The 12,260-nt window shown below is 33.2% G+C and overlaps 1 protein-coding gene across 8 annotated transcripts in view; it reads right to left on the bottom strand.

Moving 5' to 3' along the window:
- LOC105262572 (uncharacterized) overlaps positions 1 to 12,260 on the bottom strand; it is a 736,506-nt gene that overhangs the window by 447,439 nt on the left and 276,807 nt on the right. The gene's annotated exons all lie outside the window — the stretch shown is intronic.

Raw genomic sequence — 12,260 nt, 5'->3', positions numbered from 1 at the left:
TTTAATATCGGAGCCTGGTGGACAAACGTACGATCGATGCCATATATTTAAAAAAAATTGTATTCTAATTTTAATATTTTTTTCTGGCACCCAAATTTTGTCTTCTTGTTTTTTTTCCACAGAAATATTTTGCTGGTATATTTTTTACACGTTACAGGACTTTTTGAAAAAAAAAGAATTTTCTTTTTTCACACTTTTTGGCGACTTTCTTTGCTAAAAATATTTGAATTTTGACCCAAACTATTTTCTTTTGTAATATTTTGCGCGGACATAGTAACTTTTTGTTGAAATATTTGGACCCTGTCCCAAATCAAATTCTATTGAAATTTTTTTCTCAAAATTTTGGATTTTGAACCAAATTATGTGTTTGAATTAGTTCTGCTGAAATATTTGGTTATTTACATACATTTTTTTGCTGTAACTCTCGTTGCGATTTTGATAGAAAATTTGGCGAATTTGGAAAATTTGTTGAATCAGAAAAAATTTTCACAGCAATAATAAAATAAAGTTACTGGCTTTTTAAGTAAAATCGCCTGTTATTTCTGCTTTTTCTATTCCTGTTTTAATTTTTTATTAAAAAAGAAACTTTTGGATTATTTCTTGATTTGCAGAAATAAACTCCTCCTATAAGTGTATTTTAAGAGATTTTATTTTCTTTTGGATTATATTTCAATTTGTTCAATAACCAAACCTATATTACATACATTGGAAACATCACGGATGGAGTTGGACTCTGCATGGAACCAGGTTAAAAGAGCATACCATTTAACTCAAAAGACAGCAGGAGAAGCTAGAGAAATTATTTCTAACAATGGATTTACATTAGCATGGAAAAATCTCACAGATCGTTACGAGAATAAAAGAATGCAAATAAATGAAGAAATTAAGACACTTGACAAGTCTGCAAATCAAATCATTTCATCAGAGATAGAAGAAAATTCTTGAAAAAGGGTGTGAATGACAGAATTCACATCGTGAAAACGTCACACTTGTGTTACAAAAACGTCACACTTATGTCAAAAACTTTTTGAAGTTACCAACACGGAACAACTTAGTTCATGTCACTGGCTTAAGTTAATTTGTTTCTGAGACTTCAACAAAATCTACCTTGTTTATTATTAGATCCAAATACCCTAGTTATTAACTGGAAGTCCGGGCTCCACTTTCAAAGAACTTTCAAATTTACCACCACAAAACTTAGATGAATTACAACTTCGAGATGTAATATCTGGCTGACCCGAAATTTTACGTCAGTCAACCAGCCGTATTACTTATTAGAATGGACATAGGAAAATTAATATTCTCAATTGGAACTCCGATGAAAATATCTGGATCAATTTTAACTTAAAAAATCAAATTTGGATGAATAGTTGGAGGACCCATACCGGGAAGTACACTTCAACGAAAACAATATCACTTCTAAATATATCTTCAATAGAGAAAATATTTAAATGTTTTTGGGAGGCGAAAAAGACCCGACCGTCTCACAAGGAAGCTAAGAGTGGTACTTAACGCTTCATCAAACAAAACAAGTATAAATGACATATTATTCACTGGACCCATTCTTCAACAGGATTTAGTATTGCAAATTTTAAAATGGAGATTCTTCAAATATGCCTTCAATGTAGATATACCAAAGATGTATGCCAAATCCTTTTGGACTCAAATCAAACAAAATATCAAAGGCTTCTCTTTAGAAAGTCTCCTAAAAACCCAGTAGAGGATTATGAGCTGATAACAGTTACATTTGGAGTTAACTGCGCCTATATTTAGCATTGAGAACTCTTCTTAAACTAGCAGAGGATGAAAAAGAGTCATATCCTAGAGCCGCAAATATAATTTTGAACAAATTATATGTTGATGTTGGGCGCCAGCACACTGAAGATGAATCAACAATTTTGTTAAAAATAGCAAAGATATTGTATATATCAGAGTTCCTCGATGAATCCAATATAAGATACTTGGTTCTATAAAAATTCATGGATTTGTGACGCGTCGGAAAGCGTCTATATATTCGGTTGATATAAGACACATACATTCTTATTAGCAGCAAAGACTCCTGTCGCTCCAATTAAAAAACGATCAATACCCAGACTCGAGCTATCCGGGACAGTATTACTCTCCAATATCCATAGTAAATAGTCTACAAATACCCAAATATTTGACACAATTTTGGACAGCCTCCTTGTCATTGGAGCACCTTTGTTGGAAATAGAATTTCGGAAATTGTTGATAACGTTGGACAAGAAAATTGGGGACATGTCGATTCGGAAAATAATCCAGCTGATATTGCGAGCCGTGGAAATTCATCCGCAGAGCTAAGGACCAATGAACTCTGGTGGCAGGGACCTTAATGGTTCAGAATGCCCAAGGATTTTTGACCATCACACGATATCCCAAATAACACAAATTCCTGCATAATTCGTACCCAGAAATTCGTATATTCAGACGAATACAACTCACAAAGTAAACTCAAAAGGTATTATTAGAGCAAATGGCAGGTATGTTCAATCGCCAGCCCTTACATATAGCGAACGTTATTCAATAATACATGGCGCAAAACTTAGTAAATTGTTAGTCGAATTTACTAATAAGATTACCTCGCATGGTGGTAATCAATTAAAGGATATGTGGACTCAAGAAGCTAATCAACCAAACCATGCGCAAATTTCGAATTTGTTTAATTCAGTTTACCCCCTGACAGAGAATTCTCTATATAGGTTAACGATATCGCATATCCCCCATATAACGGTACCCCCGATATTCGGTATTTTAATGATTTTAGCCATATTTTCCTATGGTATTGTCTGAAAATCCACACAAGGAGTTCTTTGTGAGCACTTAAACCCCTGAAAGGAAATATATGTTCCATTTATCGGCACCTTCCGATATTCGATATTTTCAAAATTTTAACGGAATTTTTAATGAATTTTATTTTTTGAAAATTTTCTAATTCGTTCCAAATAGTGGAGGGTATTCAAAGTTCGGCCCGCCCGAACTCTTTTTACTTTTTTATTTTTCCCGTAAGGCAACAAGAATTTTTTAATTCATTTCTTTTCCCTTGTTGGGCGCCAATTAACGAATGTACGTTTGATTGATTCGAGTTTATTTGTAAATCTAAATAACTTAATCTAAGAAGACGTTTAATAACCCTAAATTTATTATAGTAACCGCTGACACTGCACCTCGTGTGTGGTGTTGAGTTTCATTAAGTTGGAAGTCCGAATACTGATGTTACTACTCGTGTGGATTATTGCATTGCATTCTGTTGGATATTCATAAACAACCATTCCGTCTGGGATATTAGGGTGAGACGACGGAGACTGTGTTAACTTATATATATATATATATATATATATATATATATATATATGTATATAAGCACGTAAAAAACCTGTAAGTTCAGCCGGGCCGAAGTTTGCATACCATATGGAACGAATGTGGAAATTCTCAAAAACAAAAAACTCCGTTAAAATTCTGTTAAAATTTTAAAAATGGCGAATGTTGCTGTTATGTTAGGGTCATTACGACGACATAAACCTACAATATTCAAATGGGAAACTAAGAAAAATCGGTGAAAATGTAGCTAAAATCATCAAAATACCGCATATCGGGAGGTACCGTTATATGAGGACTATACGAACACGTGGATCTGCACAGACGATTTTCTTCCATAGGCTAAATACCAAATTTGAAACCATTCCCCCATATAACGGTACCTGCCTATATTCGATATTTTAATAATTTCATCCGATTTGTTTGAAATTTGGTATTTGAGGTTCGAAATGGGTACTGCAGCCTAAGGCAGAAAATTGTCTGTGCAGCTTCAAATTATGGTATAGCCCCCATATAATAGTACCTCCCTATATTGATGATTGTAGCTACATTATTCACAATTTTTTTTTTTTTTTTGAATTTTTGAGAAATTTTTGGAGAACATGCAAGCGTCTGGTGGAAAGACATACATTTGGCAATTTTATACTTCAAGGATTGTCATCTATCAAATCTTCTAAAATACCAAATTTTGAAACAATTATGTGGGTAAATGTGACTAGGATTATCAAAATACCGAATATCGGTGGGTATATTTATATGTGCAAAACGTGGAACTAAGTATTCAATGTTTTGCCACCGAATACTTGCAATATATAGTCACCATATTTTTTTTTAATATTTGGCATCCATCGAAATCATAAACAAAGTAAATAGCAACCGTTTAAAAATAGCGTCTGGTGGACAGAGAAAAATTTAATCCAAATTGATTTTGAAATTTTTGAGAATTTTTTTTTTGGAAAACAAGCAAGTGTCTGGTGGACAGACATACATTTAAAGCATAACCCACAGATTTATTTGAAATTTTGGAGAACAAATTTAATATCGGAGCCTGGTGGCCAAACATACGATCGATCCCATATATTTAAAAAAATTCTATTCTAATTTTAATGTTTTTTTCTGGCACCCAAATTTTGTTTTCATATTTTTTTTTTCACAGAAATATTTTGCTGGTATATTTTTTACACGTTACATGACTTTTTGAAAAAAAAGAAAAGAATTTTCTTTCTTCAAACTTTTTGGCACTTTCCTTTGCTAAAAATATTTGAATTTTGACCCAAACTATTTTCTTTTGTAATATTTTGCTGGGACATAATAACTTTTTGCTGAAATATTTGGACCCTGTCCCAAATCAAATTCTATTGAATTTTTTTTCTCAAAATCTTAAATTTTGAACCAAATTATGTGTTTTAATTAGTTCTGCTGAAATATTTGTTTTTTTACATACATTTTTTTGCTGTAACTCTCGTTGCGATTTTGATAGAAAATTTGGCGAATTTGGAAAATTTGTTGAATCAGACAAATTTTCACAGCAATAATAAAATAAAGTTACTGGCTTTTTAAGTAAAATCGCCTGTTATATCTGCTTTTTCTATTCTCGTTTTAATTTTTTTATTTAAAAAAAAACTTTTGGATTATATCTTGATTTGTAGAAATAAACTCCTCCTACCAGTGTATTTTAAGAGATTTTATTTTCTTCTGGATTATATTTCAATTTTTCAATAACCAAACCTACATTACATACATTGGAAACATCACGGATGGAGTTGGACTCTGCATGGAACCAGGTTAAAAGAGCATACCATTTAACTCAGCAGGAGAAGCTAGAGAAATTATTTTTAATAATGGATTTACATTAGCATGGAAAAACCTCACAGATCGTTACGAGAATAAAAGAATGCAAATAAATGAAGAAACTATGACACTTCTCAAGTCTGCAAATCAAATCACTTCATCAGAGATTGAAGCAAATTCTTGAAAAAGAATTAGCTTTTAACTGGAAGTCCGGGCTCCAGTTTTAAAGAACTTACCTTCAAATTTACCACCACAAAACTTAGATGAATTACAACTTCGAGATATAATATCTGGCTGACCCGAAATTTTACGTCAGTCAACCAGCCGTTTTACTTATTAGAATGGACATAGGAAAATTAATATTTTCAATTGGAACTCCGATGAAAATATTTGGAAGAATTTTAACTCAAAAAAATCAAATTTGGATGAATAGTTGGAGGACCCATACCGGGAAGTACACTTCAACGAAAACAATATCACTTCTAAATATATCTTCAGTATAGAAAATGAAAAAAATCCGAAGAAAGCGGAATTCCCGAAACATCGCCCTAGCTCAATTCTACAGAATGGAGAAAAAACTTACGAAAACATCCGAGATAAAAGGACAGTATGATGCCTCAAAACTTGAATACTTAGAACGTGGTCATATGAGGAAAATCAATCCGAATAAAATAGATAAAATGCCATATTATTACCACAACACGCTGTGATAAAATCCGACCGTCTCACAACGAAGCTAAAAGTCGTATTTTACGCTTCACCAAACAAAACATGTATAAATGACATATTATTCCCTGGACCCATTCTTCAACAGGATTTAGTATTGCAAATTTTAAAATGGAGATTCTTCAAATATGCCTTCAAATACTTTTGGACTCAAATCAAACAAATCCAGCTGAGCTGATAACAGTTACATTTGGAGTTAACTGCGCCCTATATTTAGCATTGAGAACTCTTCTTGAACTAGCAGAGGATGAAAAAGAGTCATATCCTAGAGCCGCAAATATAATTTTGAACAATTTATATGTTGATGTTGGGTGCCAGCACACTGAAGATGAATCAACAATTTTGTTAAAATTAGCAAAGATATTGAATATATCAGAGTTCCTCGATGAATCCAATATAAGATACTTGGTTCTATAGTTAATTCATGGATTTTGTGACGCGTCGGAAGGCGTGTATATATTCGGTTGATATAAGACACATACATTCTTATTAGCAGCAAATACTCGTGTCGCTCCAATTAAAAAACGATCAATACCCAGACTCGAGTTATGGAGGACAGTATTACTCTCCAATATCCATAGTAAATAGTCTACAAATATCCAAATATTTGACACAATTTTGGACAGGCTCCTTGTCATTGGAGCACATTTGTTGGAAATAGAATTTCGGAAATTGCTGATAACGTTGGACAAGAAAATTGGAGACATGTCGATTCGGAAAATAATCCAGCTGATATTGCGAGCCGTGGATGTTCACCTGCAGAGTTAAGGACCAATGAACTCTGGTGGCAGGGACCTTAATGGTTCAGAATGCCCAAGGATTTTTGACCATCACACGATATCCTAAATAACACAAATTCCTGCATAATTCGTACCCAGAAATTCGAATATGCAGACGAATACAACTCACTAATGAAAAAGACTCGAATTTATCCTTCAAGTCCTCTATTGACACTCAACCTGTTTCTAGACTCAAAAGGTATTATTAGAGCAAATGTCAGGTATGTTCAATCGCCAGCCCTTACATATAGCGAACGTTATTCAATAATACATGGCGCAAAACTTAGTAAATTGTTAGTCGAATTTACTCATAAGATTACCTCGCATGGTGGTAATCAATTAAAGGTTATGTGGACTCAAGAAGCTAATCAACCAAACCATGCGCAAATTTCGAATTTGTTTAATTCAGTTTACCCCCTGACAGAGAATTCTCTATATAGGTTAATGATATCGCATATCCCCCATATAACGGTACCCCCGATATTCGGTATTTTGATGATTTTAGCCATATTTTCCTATGGTATTGTCTGAAAATCCACACAAGGAGTTCTTTGTGAGCACTTAAACCCCTGAAAGGTAATATAGGTTCCATTTATCGGCACCTTCCGATATTCGATATTTTCAAAATTTTAACAGAATTTTTAATGATTTTTTTTTTTTTTTTTTTTGAAAATTTTCTAATTCTTTCCAAATGGTGGAGGGTATTCAAAGTTCGGCCCGCCCGACCTTATTGCTTTTTTACTTTTTTATTTTTCCCGTAAGGCAACAAGAATTTTTTATTCATTTCTTTTCCCTTGTTGGGCGCCAATTAACGAATGTACGTTTGATTGATTCGAGTTTATTTGTAAATCTAAATAAATTAATCTAAGAAGACGTTTAATAAACTCTTAATTAATTATAGTAACCGCTGACACTGCGCCTCGTGTGTGGTGTTGAGTTTCATTAAGTTGGAAGTCCGAATACTGTTACTACTCGTGTGGATTATTGCATTGCATTCTGTTGGATATTTATAAACAACCATTCCGTCTGGGATATTAGGGTGAGACGGCGGAGACTGTTTTAACTTATATATGTATAAGCATGTAAAAAAGCTGTAAGTTCAGCCGGGCCGAAGTTTGCATACCATATGGAACGAATTGGAAATTCTCAAAAACAATAAAATCCGTTAAAATTCTGTTAAAATTTTAAAAATGGCGAATGTTGCTGTTATGTTAGGGTCATTACGACGACATGAACCTACAATATTCAAATGGGAAACTAAGAAAAAATCGTTGAAAATGTAGCTAAGATCATCAAAATACCGCATATCGGGAGGTACCGTTATATGAGGACTATACGAACACGTGGATCTGCACAGACGATTTTCTTCCATAGGCTAAATACCAAATTTGAAACCATTCCCCCATATAACGGTACCTGCCTATATTCGATATTTTAATGATTTCATCCGATTTGATTGAAATTTGGTATTTGAGGTTCGTAATGGATACTGCAGCCTAATGCTAGGAACACAATTGGAGCGAACGACGAATTTTTTCGCGGCGTATGTTCGTCGTCAAAAATAAAACACATATGTGTATATGGAAGTGCACACAATCACGGCACCGGCGAAAATTTCGTCGGTCGCCGCGAACTCAATTAGCTTTATTTCTATTTCATACGCCGGCGACCGGCGAACAAAACAGTACAAGGTAGCCATACTTGTACGAATGTTATGTGTTTTAGTAAATAAAGTTACTTTTTACTTTAAAATTTGTTATGGTCACTCTACTATCTGTTACTCGTATAAAAAAAACATAATTAATTTGTTTATTTATTTGTGTACTTGCGCCTGAGTGAAGATGGATATCAGTGAATTTATAATAGAGAAGATGGACATAAGTGAAATTATAATAGAGAACGTAAAGAATTATGTGTTCTTGTATAATTCATTGTAGTCAACAAATGAGCAAAAAGTAAACAACTTCATCAGCTGTTTTTTAATTTCGTCGGTATTGTGTTCCATACGACGAATTTTCGCGGCTCATTTTGTCGCCGCGTAGGGCGAAATTCGTCGTTCGCTCCAATTGTGTTCCTAGCATAAGGCAGAAAATTGTCTGTGCAGCTTCACATTTTGGTATAGCCCCCATATAATAGTACCACCCTATATTGATGATTGTAGCTACATTATTCACAGTATTCGCATTTTAATATTTTAATGGCTTATGACAAAAATGCAGTTCCAGTTTCACGTCTTTGTTTAGACCCTAATATGACGGCTACATTTGATATTTTTAAGATTAACAAAATTTGTAACGGCTTTTATTTATTTATTTATTTTTGTGTTTTTTTTTTTTTTTTTAAATTTCCAAACTGTTTCCAAATGTTGAAGGGTATTCAAAGTTCGTCCCGGCCGAACTTACAGCTTTTTCCATTGTTAAATATTTGGCGACTATCGAAGACATACACGAAGTAAATTACAACCGTTTAAAAATAGCGTCTGGTGGAAGACAAAAATGACAATTTTTTTTTTTTGGAATTTTTGAGAAATTTTTGGAGAACATGCAAGCGTCTGGTGGAAAGACATACATTTGGCAATTTTATACTTCAAGGATTGTCATCTATCAAATCTTCTAAAATACCAAATTTTGAAACAATTATGTGGGTAAATGTGACTAGGATTATCAAAATACCGAATATCGGTGGGTATATTTATATGTGCAAAACGTGGAACTAAGTATTCAATGTTTTGCCACCGAATACTTGCAATATATAGTCACCATATTTTTTTTAATATTTGGCGTCCATCGAAATCATAAACGAAGTAAATAGCAACCGTTTAAAAATAGCGTCTGGTGGACAGAGAAAAATTTATTCCAAATTGATTTTGAAATTTTTGAGAATTTTTTTTTGGAAAACAAGCAAGTGTCTGGTGGACAGACATACATTTAAAGCATAACCCACAGATTTATTTGAAATTTTGGAGAACAAATTTAATATCGGAGCCTGGTGGCCAAACATACGATCGATCCCAAATATTTAAAAAAATTGTATTCTAATTTTAATGTTTTTTTCTGGCACCCAAATTTTGTTTTCTTATTTTTTTTTCACAGAAATATTTTGCTGGTATATTTTTTACACGTTACATGACTTTTTGAAAAAAAAAAGAATTTTCTTTCTTCAAACTTTTTGGCACTTTCCTTTGCTAAAAATATTTGAATTTTGACCCAAACTATTTTCTTTTTTAATATTTTGCTGGGACATAATAACTTTTTGCTGAAATATTTGGACCCTGTCCCAAATCAAATTCTATTGAATTTTTTTTTCTCAAAATCTTAAATTTTGAACCAAATTTTGTGTTTTAATTAGTTCTGCTGAAATATTTGTTTTTTTACATACATTTTTTTGCTGTAACTCTCGTTGCGATTTTGATAGAAAATTTGGCGAATTTGGAAAATTTGTTGAATCAGACAAATTTTCACAGCAATAATAAAATAAAGTTACTGACTTTTCAAGTAAAATCGCCTGTTATATCTGCTTTTTCTATTCTCGTTTTAATTTTTTTATTTAAAAAAAAAACTTTTGGATTATATCTTGATTTGCAGAAATAAACTCCTCCTACCAGTGTATTTTAAGAGATTTTATTTTCTTCTGGATTATATTTCAATTTTTCAATAACCAAACCTACATTACATACATTGGAAACATCACGGATGGAGTTGGACTCTGCATGGAACCAGGTTAAAAGAGCATACCATTTAACTCAGCAGGAGAAGCTAGAGAAATTATTTTTAATAATGGATTTACATTAGCATGGAAAAACCTCACAGATCGTTACGAGAATAAAAGAATGCAAATAAATGAAGAAACTATGACACTTCTCAAGTCTGCAAATCAAATCACTTCATCAGAGATTGAAGCAAATTCTTGAAAAAGAATTAGCTTTTAACTGGAAGTCCGGGCTCCAGTTTTAAAGAACTTACCTTCAAATTTACCACCACAAAACTTAGATGAATTACAACTTCGAGATATAATATCTGGCTGACCCGAAATTTTACGTCAGTCAACCAGCCGTTTTACTTATTAGAATGGACATAGGAAAATTAATATTTTCAATTGGAACTCCGATGAAAATATTTGGATGAATTTTAACTCAAAAAAAAAAATGAATTTTAACTCAAAAAAATCAAATTTGGATGAATAGTTGGAGGACCCATACCGGGAAGTACACTTCAACGAAAACAATATCACTTCTAAATATATCTTCAGTATAGAAAATGAAAAAAATCCGAAGAAAGCGGAATTCCCGAAACATCGCCCTAGCTCAATTCTACAGAATGGAGAAAAAACTTACGAAAACACCCGAGATAAAAGGACAGTATGATGCCTCAAAACTTGAATACTTAGAACGTGGTCATATGAGGAAAATCAATCCGAATAAAATAGATAAAATGCCATATTATTACCACAACACGCTGTGATAAAATCCGACCGTCTCACAACGAAGCTAAAAGTCGTATTTTACGCTTCACCAAACAAAACATGTATAAATGACATATTATTCCCTGGACCCATTCTTCAACAGGATTTAGTATTGCAAATTTTAAAATGGAGATTCTTCAAATATGCCTTCAAATACTTTTGGACTCAAATCAAACAAATCCAGCTGAGCTGATAACAGTTACATTTGGAGTTAACTGCGCCCTATATTTAGCATTGAGAACTCTTCTTGAACTAGCAGAGGATGAAAAAGAGTCATATCCTAGAGCCGCAAATATAATTTTGAACAATTTATATGTTGATGTTGGGTGCCAGCACACTGAAGATGAATCAACAATTTTGTTAAAATTAGCAAAGATATTGAATATATCAGAGTTCCTCGATGAATCCAATATAAGATACTTGGTTCTATAGTTAATTCATGGATTTTGTGACGCGTCGGAAGGCGTGTATATATTCGGTTGATATAAGACACATACATTCTTATTAGCAGCAAATACTCGTGTCGCTCCAATTAAAAAACGATCAATACCCAGACTCGAGTTATGGAGGACAGTATTACTCTCCAATATCCATAGTAAATAGTCTACAAATATCCAAATATTTGACACAATTTTGGACAGGCTCCTTGTCATTGGAGCACATTTGTTGGAAATAGAATTTCGGAAATTGCTGATAACGTTGGACAAGAAAATTGGAGACATGTCGATTCGGAAAATAATCCAGCTGATATTGCGAGCCGTGGATGTTTACCCGAAGAGCTAAGGACCAATGAACTCTGGTGGTAGGGACCTCAATGGTTCAGAATGCCCAAGGATTTTTGACCATCACACGATATACCAAATAACACAAATATGGAAGAGAAACGGAAGATTGAGAACGATCCTGCATAATTCGTACCCAGAAATTCGTATATGCAGACGAATACAACTCACTAATGAAAAAGACTCAAATTTATTCTTCAAGTCCTCTATTGAACTCAACCTGTTTCTAGACTCAATAATACCACAACATGGCGCAAAACTTAGTAAATTGTTAGTCGAACTTACTGATAAGATTACCTCACATGGTGATATTCAATTAAAGGCTATGTGGACTCAAGAAGCTAATCAAACAAACCATACGCAAATGTCGAATTTGGTTAATTCA

This window comes from Musca domestica, unplaced genomic scaffold (assembly GCF_030504385.1).
Source record: "Musca domestica strain aabys unplaced genomic scaffold, Musca_domestica.polishedcontigs.V.1.1 30, whole genome shotgun sequence".
In the NCBI taxonomy this organism is placed as follows: Eukaryota; Metazoa; Arthropoda; class Insecta; order Diptera; family Muscidae; genus Musca; species Musca domestica.
The sequence above is the reverse complement of the archived record's forward strand: the minus strand, read 5'-3'. Positions and strand labels throughout refer to the sequence as shown.